The following is an 11,516-nucleotide window of genomic DNA, read 5'->3' as shown; positions in this document are numbered from 1 at the left end:
ACTATCTGTACGGCAACCAGTTCACCGTTGTAACGGATAGTAATCCGCTAACTTACATCCTGACAACGGCCAAACTTGACGCGACCAGCTAGGTGGCTAGCAGCACTATCCACATTCTCCTTCAAACTCCTCTATCGTCCAGGAAGGCAGAACGGAGATGCGGATGGATTATCACGCAGACCACATGGGATACTAGCAGACGATCTGAAATCACAAAAAGAGAGAGAACGTATACAGCAGTTCACACAAGATCACCTCTCTGATCCAAACAACATCAATGCAGTCGATCAGTCTGTTGTGAAAGCAATCTGTGAGAGACAGCTCACCTACAGTGTCAGTCCTGATGATGAGAGAGAGGGAGATACAGATCGTGTTGCTTTAGTGGAGGTTCTTGCCATGTACCCTAGTGCTGTTCCCGACAGCTATGGACAAGAAGAACAGTTTGGAGGTCTTCCAACCGTCCCCCATCTCACTGAAGCTGAGATAGCAGCTAAACAGAGAGCTGACCAATGTATAAAGCATGTAATCACCCAGATCGAACATGGGGACACACCACCTCACACCTTGCTCACCCAACTTCCTGATCTCCCACTCCTCCTCCGAGAACTCAATCGTCTCGAGCTCCATAACGACATCCTGTTCAGGCGACGCCAAGTGGGGCCACAGACAACTTACCAGCTTGTTCTTCCAGCTGAGCTCCGCGACACAGTCCTCACCAGTCTGCACGACCATATGGGTCACATGGGAGTCGACCGGACACTGGACCTTGTAAGGACCAGATTCTATTGGCCAAAGATGGTCATGAGTGTGGAAAGGAAAGTGAGGACATGTGGCAGGTGCGTGCGGAGGAAGGCACGACCTGAAAGAGCAGCCCCCTTTGTCAACATCAGGACCACTCGACCTCTTGAGCTCCTCTGTATGGACTACCTGTCCCTGGAGGCTGACAAAAGTGGAACCAAGGATATACTGGTGATCACAGATCACTTCACTAAATTTGCGGTCGCCATCCCAACACCGAATCAAAAGGCCCGCACAGTAGCAAAGTGTCTGTGGGAAAACTTTATGGTACACTATGGTATCCCGGAGAAGTTACATAGTGACCAGGGTCCAGACTTCGAGTCCCGCACGATCAAGGAACTCTTGTCAGGTGGCTGGAATCCACAAGGTGAGGACAACCCCATACCATCCTAGGGGCAACCCCGTGGAACGATTTAATCGTACCCTGCTTGATATGTTGGGCACTCTCCAAAATCAAGACAAGTCCAGTTGGCATGATCATGTGAGACCCCTGGTCCATGCCTACAATTGCACCAGGAACGAGGTGACTGGCTTCACCCCGTACGAACTGATGTTCGGGCGCCAACCTCGCCTGCCAGTTGATCTTGCCTTCAAGTTGCCAGTACCAGAGGGTCAACATTCATCTCACTCTGATTATGTGCAAAACCTCAAGTCACGTCTCAAGGAGAGCTACAAGATAGCCATGGAGAAGGCTGCAAAGATCGCTCTCAAGAACAAAACAAGGTTTGATGTTTGAGGTTTGAGGTCTGAGACGGTGAACATGTTACCGTCTCAGACCTGGAACCTGGAGATCGAGTATTGGTCAGGAATGTCCGCATCCGGGGAAAACACAAGATCTCAGACAAATGGGAACCCACTGTCCATGTGGTGGTGAGAAGAGCAGGCACTCTCCCTGTATACACTGTTAAACCTGAAAACGCGGATGGTCCCCTAAGGACGCTACACAGGGACCTGTTGCTGCCGTGCGGGTACCTACCTGTGGAGGAAAATAGTGAGCCTGTGCAAAAGCCGGTACCACGCAGGCCAGGAACTCGTGCAAACCCTGCTGTAGAGGAAGAGAATTCCTCAGATGAAGAGGATGATGCACTCATTCCTGTTTGGTTAAGTTCCCCTGTCCCCAAGGTCAGTGAGATTCCTGTGTACCCGGATCTGTCCATGACCGATGTCCAAGACACTCGGCATACTGAACCTCCAGGCGTTCGTCCTGTCGAGAGTCCTGTAAATGCTCAAAATGATGACAATCCACCTGAATTTGACAATCCAACCGATCTTGACACCCAACCCGATTTTGACAATTTACCTGATATGTCCAATAGTACTTCAGATGGTCCTTTGATGTACATCAAGTTTAACTCTCATCAGAGTGATACTGAGTACTTATCCGCCGATAGAGTCACACCAACCGAGCAAGCCGATGAACCAGCCTTGATTCAAAATGACTTACCTGAGGATGATAATCCAGATGTCCAAGGAGAACAACTTCCAGTTGAGGAAGATGGTTTTAAAGGAGCAGAACTTGAGGAAGGAAAGGATGGAACAATCCCAATGGATACAGAGGAGAACACAGATACAAATGATTCTGTCAGGAGATCTGAAAGAAATCGTCAACCACCACGACGGCTTGATTATACAGAGCTAGGAAATCCTTTGATCACAGCAGTGAAATCATTCTTTCAAGGACTGTCCACAGCTTGGGAAGAAGTCATAAGAGAAGAATCTGTCCAACCCCCTGCCCTGACCCCTCGAATAATTTTCCTTTAACTGTATACTATGCACAGGGACGTGCATAAGTTCAGGAGGGGAGGGTGTAACCAGGTGTAAGAAACACTGTTAATTTAGTACCATAAAAGAAGAGAGACTGTTTACTTTAATTATCTTATTTATTTTGAATGCACCGCTCAACTCGCATGGTCCCACGTAGGGTACCTAGTTCTCAGCAGCCAATCAGAAGCTACGCAGGCCACGCTCAGCCTGTCGGCTCGGAGAGGAAGTGCAGTCGCGTTGCTCTTCCAGTCTTTTCGGATCTCAGCCAGAGAAGCGAGGGCAGCTGTGTGTTAAGGAGAAGAGGAAAACCAGAGAAAAAACCCAGAGTGAAACCTGTGAAAAAGGAAAAAGAGTCGGAGCACTTACCCAGTGGAGGTCCGGAGCCAAGTGGCTGAACGAAGGAGAGTTACGTCGGTAAGACGAGTTAATTATCCGATGAAAAGATAGCTTGACGCTTACCGTCGTCGTCCATGCTAATGCTAGCTCTGTGCTTAGTTTAGTTTAGTTTAGTTTTTATTTGTGCAAATAAACAAGATTAAAAAAGGCAAGAAGATTTGCATAGACATACATAGATGCACGGGTGGGACAAAAGAAACCCCGAAGGGCTTATTAAGGATGTCCACCTGACATTAAAATACAATAAGGTAAAGAAAAGAAAGTAAAAGAAAAGAAAAGACAAACAAAAGTAAAATTATAGAGATAAAACAACTACAAAGTCATTTTACAAAAATGAGAATACATTTGAGTAAAAGTAAAAAAGCAAAGTAAAGATATAACTAACAAGCAAAAAGACAATACAGCATACATTCAGTTTATCATATTATCATAGGCTTTTAAAATTAGGTACATTTTAAGATATTTTTTGAAAGTAGCTAAAGATGAGTGTTTACGTAGAGTAGCTGGAAAACTGTTCCAAACGACTGGACCTCTGTCCCTAATAGAAAACTGTCCCAGATTTGTTCTGAAAAATTGCCGGTGAAGGAGATCTACAGATCTAGTCTGATGACTATGGATCTGTGACCTGGTTATAAAAAAACTGTTAAAAGAAGAAGGAAGTAAATTATTGAAAAACTGGAAAACATAAGTGCCGATCTGAAGAGTATTCACATCATATATGCTTAGCAACTCCAGATTCCGAAATAATGGAGCACTATGAGCGTCCCAACTGGAGTTGGTTACAGATCTAACAAATTTTTTCTGTAACAGAAAAATCGAATTTAGACTGGTTTTGTATGTACTAGCCCATACTATATTACCATAGGATATAAAGGGATAAATAAGGCAGTAATATAAATCCATACAAATTTTCCTTGACAGCACTTGTCTTACTCGTCTAATAACCCCAATGTTTCTAGCCAATTTATTGGACACCTGTGATATGTGTTTTTTCCAATTGAGCTTATGGTCAATAAAAACCTTGTTCTCCATAAAAATTGGCTGGATAGGATCGGATAGAATAATATTTTTAGGCTTAAATATCATATAAGCACACTTCTCTACATTAAGGGATAATTTGTTGAATTTGAACCAGTTATCCAGCCGATCGAGTACGCTATTCATTCGATCTATCAACTTGTGTTCATCTTTATCGGTAATGAAAATATTTGTGTCATCGGCATACAAAATAAAAAGAGCTTCATCAGATATTAAATGCAAATCATTAATATAAATAAGGAATAAAAGAGGTCCAAGTATGGAACCTTGAGGAACTCCACACTGTAGATGACTGTGAGTCGAGTTAGCTCCATTCCATACTACATACTGTTTCCTGTTGAACAGATAACTTTTAAACCAATTAAGCTCAGTCCCAGAAACCCCATGAGCCTGTAGCTTAGTTAATAATATATTCGGATCAACGGTATCAAAAGCCTTGGATAAATCAATGAACACTCCAATTGTGAGTTCCTTGTTGTCCAAAGCTGTAGATATTCTGTTAACTAATTGGACCAGGGCCATAGAGGTAGAATGTTTGGCACGGAAACCAAACTGATAATCATACAATAAGTTATTATCTTTAAGATGTGCAATTAATCTATTATATACAATTTTTTCGAGAATTTTGGAGAAGCAAGGTAATAAAGAAATTGGTCTATAATTTGAAAATAGTGATGGATCCCCATTTTTAAATATGGGAATAACCTTAGCCCATTTCAGTTGGTCTGGTACTACACCTGATTGAAGAGAACAGTTAAAAATATGACACAGTGGTTTTACAATGGTGGGGAGACACTGCTTCACTAATTTCATTTTGAGATCATCAAAACCAGCACTTGTTGACTTTAGACTTGATACAATATCCCATATTTCTTTTTCATCCACAGTAGAAAAATTAAACATTGATTGACTGGAAGGAGGTCCTGTACTGTTAGAATAGAGTGGTGTTAGAGGGATTTTTGCAGCCAAAGCGGGACCAATATTGACAAAATAAGTATTGAATTCTTCAGCAATTTCAATGGGATCCTCAATACTAGAATCGTTATTGTAAAATATGCTCTGAGAATTAATTTTTGATGAGGGTTTGTTGATAACTTCATTAATAATGGCCCATGTCTTCTTCATATCATTTTTTGATGTATTCAATTTCTGTTGGTAATGATTTCTCTTAGATTTTCTCAACATATGGTTGAGTTTATTTCTGTACTTTGGATACATATTAAAGTTCAGGGGAGAGGGATTTGTCAAATAGTCTGTCAAATAATTTCTTCACATTAGACATCTTGAAGTTCCTTAACAACACTCTGGTAATATCTTGACCTATTTCATGGGAGTGATAAACTGTAAAAATAGGAAGATGGTCTGATATATCAGTTAATAATATACCAGATAATCCGTTTTTATTTGTATGGTTGGTAATGATGTTGTCAATTATAGATTTACTTGATGAAGTTATTCTAGTGGCTTGTGATATCAGGGGAAAGAAAGCATTAGCAAATAACGTGTTCAAAAATGTTTCTGAATTGGCGAGAAGTAAGTTTATGTTAAAATCCCCTAGTATGAAGCACGGCTTCTTTTCTTTCTCAATGGAATTCAAAAGCTTGTCCAGATTATCAACAAAGGAGTTAACATTTCCATTTGGTGGTCTGTAAACACAGCCAATGACAGTACGGCCAGAAAAACATGGTGCATTCACTACCTCTATGAAGATGGATTCAACATGAGAATTTGTATTGGCAATATCAGTTGATAGATCTTGTCGCAGGATGTATTTGATAGAATTTTTCACATAGAGTGATACACCACCCCCTGGTCTATCTTTTCTGTGGTGATAGAGATGATCATAGCCGTTCATGGAATAAAAAGACACTTTAGAATCATTTAACCAAGTTTCAGTAAAACCCATTATCGATAAATGAAGAGGTAATAATGTAAGATAGTCAGTTAGAGACTCAAAGTGCTTTGGTAAGCTTCTCACATTCAAGTGAAATAGTGTGAAGGAATTAAAATCTTTTATATTTTTTCCTACACAGACTGATTTTAAAGAGTCTTCAGTAAAATAATTACATGAGTTTAATGTGTTCTCAGGGTCAATGTTGTCACTATCAGGGTCAGCATGTAAGTAGGGAGAAATATCTAGGTTGTTGGTCATCATAATAAGAGAATCACTGTTAAAAGATGAGTTTGGAAGGAATTAACAGCAATTTAAGTTGGGCGAGGTGTTGTGACTCGAGGTGGGTGAACTATCAGCTGGTCGTAGCGCAGATAGGCCACCATTCCCCTGTCCCGTGCTTCTTTGAGCTGTGGCCACAGTTCGGAGCGTTTCTGTCGCACACGTTCGGTGAAGTCCTCGTTGACATAGATTTTAGAACCTTTGAGTTTGCTTCCTTTTCTCAGGATTTCTTCCTTATCTTTGAATCGCAAAAGTTTCATAAAAATTGTTCTAGGCCTGTTGGACTCCGCATTATATTTTCCATTGCGCCGTGCACATTCAATCTCGATTAGTTTAGGGTCAAGATCGAGCTTCTCAGCCAGCAGTTGTTTTGCTTTAGCTTCCGTGGCTTGCCATGTCTCATTCCTCTCCTCGAGTACTCCATCAATGAGGATGTTGTTTCTCCTTGATTGACTCTCCAAATATTCAGATTTGTTAGTGATTTTGTCCATAGAGGGTTGTACCAGAAGACACTGGTTCGATAGTTTACTGAGGGCAGCAGAGTTATCGGACAGCTTTTTGTGGAAATCATCCATGCCCTTTTGAGAGTATTGCAAACTGTTTTTGATATCCTGTACATCTTTTAAAATGTTGTCAACCCTTAGGTTGGTGGCATCGACAAACATTTTCACAAACGATTTGAAGATTGATTCTTGCTGATTCATCAGATCTTTGAAAAAAGTTTTTTGTTGCTCAAGAAGCTCATGCACAGTGGTTAAAGTAAGAGATTCCTCATCTTGTTGGGGTTTTTTTGGGCCCATGTTTATTGATGTGGATTGATTTGATAGCAACAGTAATTTAAAAAAAAAAAAGAAGTTTTTACCGGTAGTGCTTGAGTTTGATGCTGATGCTAGCCTGGGCTGCTGGGCCTAGCCTGGGCTGCTGGAGCTAGCCTGGCCTGCTGGAGCTAGCCTGGGCTGCTGGGCCTAGCCTGGGCTGCTGGGCCTAGCCTGGGCTGCTAGAGGTAGCCTGGGCAGCTGGAGGTAGCCTGGGCTGCTGGAGGTAGCCTGGGCAGCTGGAGGTAGCCTGGGCTGCTGGAGGTAGCCTGGGCTGCTGGGCCTAGCCTGGGCTGCTAGAGGTAGCCTGGGCAGCTAGAGGTAGCCTGCGCTGCTGGGCCTAGTCTGGGCTGCTGGAGGTAGCCTGGGCAAGGTGGATGGTGGCTGCTCTGCTGCTCTGCTGCTCTGCTGCTCTGCTGCTCTGCTGCTCAGCTGCTCAGCAGGCTAACTGCTTGCCTGTCCTCCGGAGAGCTGCTACGAGGTTCGGCATCGGCATGCTCCACCTTGATACACAGAGCAATGGTGAGAAATTTGCTCTTTAGCTGCTCTGGTGCTATTTTCCTGTTGTTTTCCGTGTGCTGAAAGAAAGCAGCGGTGATATTAAAAAAAAAGAGTAATTTGATATGTTGTGAATGTGATGAATATAAAACAATAGTTTATTTTGTATTGTGCAATTTATTGAAGACATTTATGTTATTCCAACTGAGTTTAAAGCAATTAGAGGGTAATTTTTGGTGCAGATCTCGGACATGAATAGGCCTATAGTGTAAGAGTGAACTAAGTACAATTCTTTAATACCTCTGAGTCTAACTCAAAATGTGTACTGTTATGTTATTTGCACATGGTTCAGATGTTTATAATTAATGGTTTTGTATGTTAATGGTTACTTGCCATAAGTATTATTTAAACTGTTCACATGAACAGGTAAATATGTGAGCACTTTAATATTTAGTTCTCATGAATGATACACTAAAGATTGAACGGTGTACAACAAAGACAGAGATTTGAGAATTGAATAGAGATGAAGATTTGTCAGAATAAGATGTAATTGTGTGCATCTTTTGACATCTGATATCCCTAATGATGCATCTGAGAATGGATAGTGTTGAATGTATTGTGTGACCCTGTCTACAGGTCAGGTTTTTTAGAGGACTGAAGAGTCTGAGGTTCAGGACAACTTCCTGCTGTAAAAGATGGCGAGCCAACTACCCTGATTGAAGATTAGCACCGAGGAGATATTCACGTACACACTCATTCACACAAATAATACACTCACATTACACTACAAGGAAGGAACCTTGGAATCAGGTGAACTTGCAACACTCCTTTTATTTTAAGGGCCCCAACAGACATTTTTGTTTTAAGTGTGCACACTACTTTTTTTATTTTTCTTACTGTTTGGTATAATATTTTGCATTTTGTACGAACCAGACAAATTACTTTGTTCACTGTAAAATATAAGAGTGGCTACTCAATTGTTACTCTTGTGTCTGCCTCATTGTTGTTGCTCAGTACAGTGGCTCCTCTCGAATTTGGTCTCTTCTGATTCTGGTCCTGGTCTTATTGTTAGTCCAACTTATATTATACTGTAATTCACTTTTACACTCCTAAAATTGGTTACACTTGCATTAACAAGAGCAGCGGAAATCTGCTCAATCGTCTCGATGTGGACTGAGTGGCCGCCCCCTCCATGTGGACTGAGTGGCCGCCCCCTCCATGTGGGCGGAGTGCCGGCCCCCTCCATGTGGACTGAGTGCCCGCCCCCTCCATGTGGGCTCCGTCTGCGGGCTGCAGTCAGGGGTACTTGGGTGTGGACGCCGTGTTCCGGAGCCGCGGGGGATTCTGGGAATTGGGGTTGTCAGTTGACAAAAGGGGCTTTTGTTAACTTGTTTTGTTGTTAGGATTCAGTGGGTTTAATGGGTTCGGGATGTTATGTGGTTGTGTGTTGTTCTATTAACATGTTCATTGTTCGTGTGTTCATTGTTGTCGACACCGTCACCGAGAGTGACGTGACCATCGTTTCGGGCAGCTGTTCCGTGTTGAAGTCTCGTTCAATAAAAACCAACTCTCGTTGTCGAGCGTTCAATAAAAACCAACTCTCGTTGTCGAGCGTGTCCCCCCCCTCAACAAACGTGTCCCCCCCCCTCAACAAACGTGTCCCCCCCCCCTACAAACGTGTCCCCCCCCCCTCAACAAACGTGTCTCCCCCCCCCCCCCCCCCCTCAACTAACGTGTTCCCCCCCCTACAAACGTGTCCCCCCCCCCTCAACAAACGTGTCTTCCCCCCCCCCTCCCCTGTCAACCACAGTCTACCTCCCCCCCCCCCCCCCCCCTCAACAATCGTGTCCACAATTTGCCGCGAAACCCGTGAAACCCAAACCCCGAAACCCGCCTCCACAGCGGCACGCGTGGATACTGTAGGTATAACACGCTATTTTACGTTGAAATGCTACGTATCCAGTGTTCTTGGAAACGTACACCGTCACCGTTTTTTCTTGGCAACTGGGTTGTGTCAGCAGAGGCCTAGGTAAGTGACACACATCTACTTGCTGTTATTTCAGCACAGGCCATTGCCTCTAACTGATACTTAATTGTGTGCACATGCATGTTAATGATAATCCATTGTGTGCACATGACTAATGGCACTCCATGTCTTTTACAGGATCAGCCCTCGATGCTGCTAGCAACTTGGAGGCCGATTGAGCAGTTGTTTGGTGTTGCTGGTGTTTGAGGTGTAAAAATGTTTGTAAATATGAATAAATCACTTTTGTTTTTCAAAAAAACATAAATTTCAATCGTATTGTTCATGAAATTGCTATTGAACCTTATTTTGACATTTTTCTCGATCCCTAGTGTAGAACAAATACAGCACAGACTCAAATAACAAATCTTTTATTCTTCGTAACAAAAAACAGAACTCAAAAGAATACTAAATAGATATAAATATAACTTTACTATTTACTCCAAATATTTACAACACTACTCAGGCCAATCTCTCAGATCCCTGGAATGTAGCCTGTGTATTGTCCCTGAGGGTCAGGGAATTTGTCCCTAATTCTCCAAACACAGCAGCTGGGAATCACTCTCCGGTTCCCCTGTCCTAATGCGCCATGCTGCCAGAAAATATAATGTCTGTAAGCTGCATGCCTGCATTCCCTGTTGTCCTCGCCGGGCTCCCTTACATTTCCTAAGGCAGTGAGGTTCTCCCGGTACTGCCTATGGATCCGCAGGTAACCCTCATCCAGGCAGTACTGTGTGAAATGGGGCAGGAGGCTCACACAGTGGACAGGGTCTTGGCCACAGCATTTCCTCTCCCTGTCCGTCGGCATGTCTCTGCACTTGCCACAGGTACACCACGGTACCCCCGGTACCTCCGCAGATGTAGGAGCACCATGTCTTTGCTGATGCTCCAGCAGCAGATCAAAAATCTGACCCGGCTGCCTCTCCAACATTCCTGCTGCGAGGCGTCTGTGATCATCAAGGCTCATCTCCTGCAGTAATCTCTGAAGAAATGAAAGGAAATAAGATGGGGTTAGGCCATTAGGTATACAGGTAGACATAAAGCCAACACGTTGGAAAACATCTTTTGCAATATAGTGCACAGGAGGCAAGGCAGTGTAAAGGATCTCATATTTATCAATGTTGACAAAAGACAACTTCATTGGTGTGCAAAATAAACAAATGCTCTCTAACATTTTCTAAAAGCCTTTGTTTTCAAAAACACTCAATTACCTCACGTTGTGACTATGGTCTCGTTATGTGCATAGGATTGGAAATTCATAGCCTGTTCATTTGCTGCTAGCCATATAAATTGTACAAACCTCTGTCGCTTCTCTTCTCTGCCTTTGGAAACCTTCAATCCTATCAAGATCTTCTCTTGACTCTCGTTCTCCTCTTCCTCGTCGTCCTCCTCGCCTAGCTCCCACCGATCCACTGCCTCTCTGTCCTCTCCCTCTCCCTCTTCCTCTCCCTACCGGCGTTGAATCGCCTGATGATGATCTCTGACAATGGACGGACATCGAAAAGTAAACGGATAAAGAATGTTTCATTACTAATAAGCACATAGTTCATGCGTTTACTATCATTGATCGTTGAAATCATTCATCAAATCATAGACGATAATTTTGCCGGGGACGCTTAGGACGAGTTTTCTTCAAGATTCATTTTGTACCCACAACAAAACCCGATTTGAATTATTATGGATTATTTTGGACAATGAATGAGGTATTAATACCAATACTCTTTGGCTGGGACGATGTCAACATTGGGTATATGGAGCAGAACATAGTGGGTCATAAGTCAACGTTTTTTGTATGCATTTTATTCATTAGTAAGCTACATGGATATGCCATCTTTCAGAACTTTTCATTACCTGCACTAAAGAGAATAAAAGAGCGCATCCTCATTGTTTGATTGTGGTCGTAGGTGTTGTTGTTGTTGGTGCTGAGTTACCACTGAAATCAGTGGGTCAGTGGGTGGGATCGGTCGTCAAGATGGCGGCGCAAAGCTACAGTGACGTCACGTGAACCTTA

At 43.0% G+C, this 11,516-nt stretch overlaps 2 long non-coding RNA genes across 2 annotated transcripts; one reads left to right on the top strand and one right to left on the bottom strand.

Moving 5' to 3' along the window:
• The first annotated feature begins 1,561 nt into the window (after positions 1 to 1,561).
• LOC132466349 (uncharacterized) lies at positions 1,562 to 8,270 on the top strand. The gene is made up of 3 exons (XR_009527839.1): positions 1,562 to 2,976; positions 7,428 to 7,506; positions 8,119 to 8,270. It is a non-coding gene; the product is annotated as an uncharacterized LOC132466349 (long non-coding RNA).
• A 1,590-nt stretch (positions 8,271 to 9,860) lies between these two features.
• LOC132466348 (uncharacterized) lies at positions 9,861 to 11,050 on the bottom strand. Its single transcript, XR_009527838.1, has 2 exons — positions 10,806 to 11,050; positions 9,861 to 10,487 (listed from the first exon to the last, which is right to left on the bottom strand). It is a non-coding gene; the product is annotated as an uncharacterized LOC132466348 (long non-coding RNA).
• Positions 11,051 to 11,516: the final 466 nt, after the last annotated feature.

Source organism: Gadus macrocephalus, chromosome 10, assembly GCF_031168955.1.
Source record: "Gadus macrocephalus chromosome 10, ASM3116895v1".
NCBI classification, from domain to species: domain Eukaryota; kingdom Metazoa; phylum Chordata; class Actinopteri; order Gadiformes; family Gadidae; genus Gadus; species Gadus macrocephalus.
This window is presented reverse-complemented; position numbering and strand designations above follow the sequence as displayed.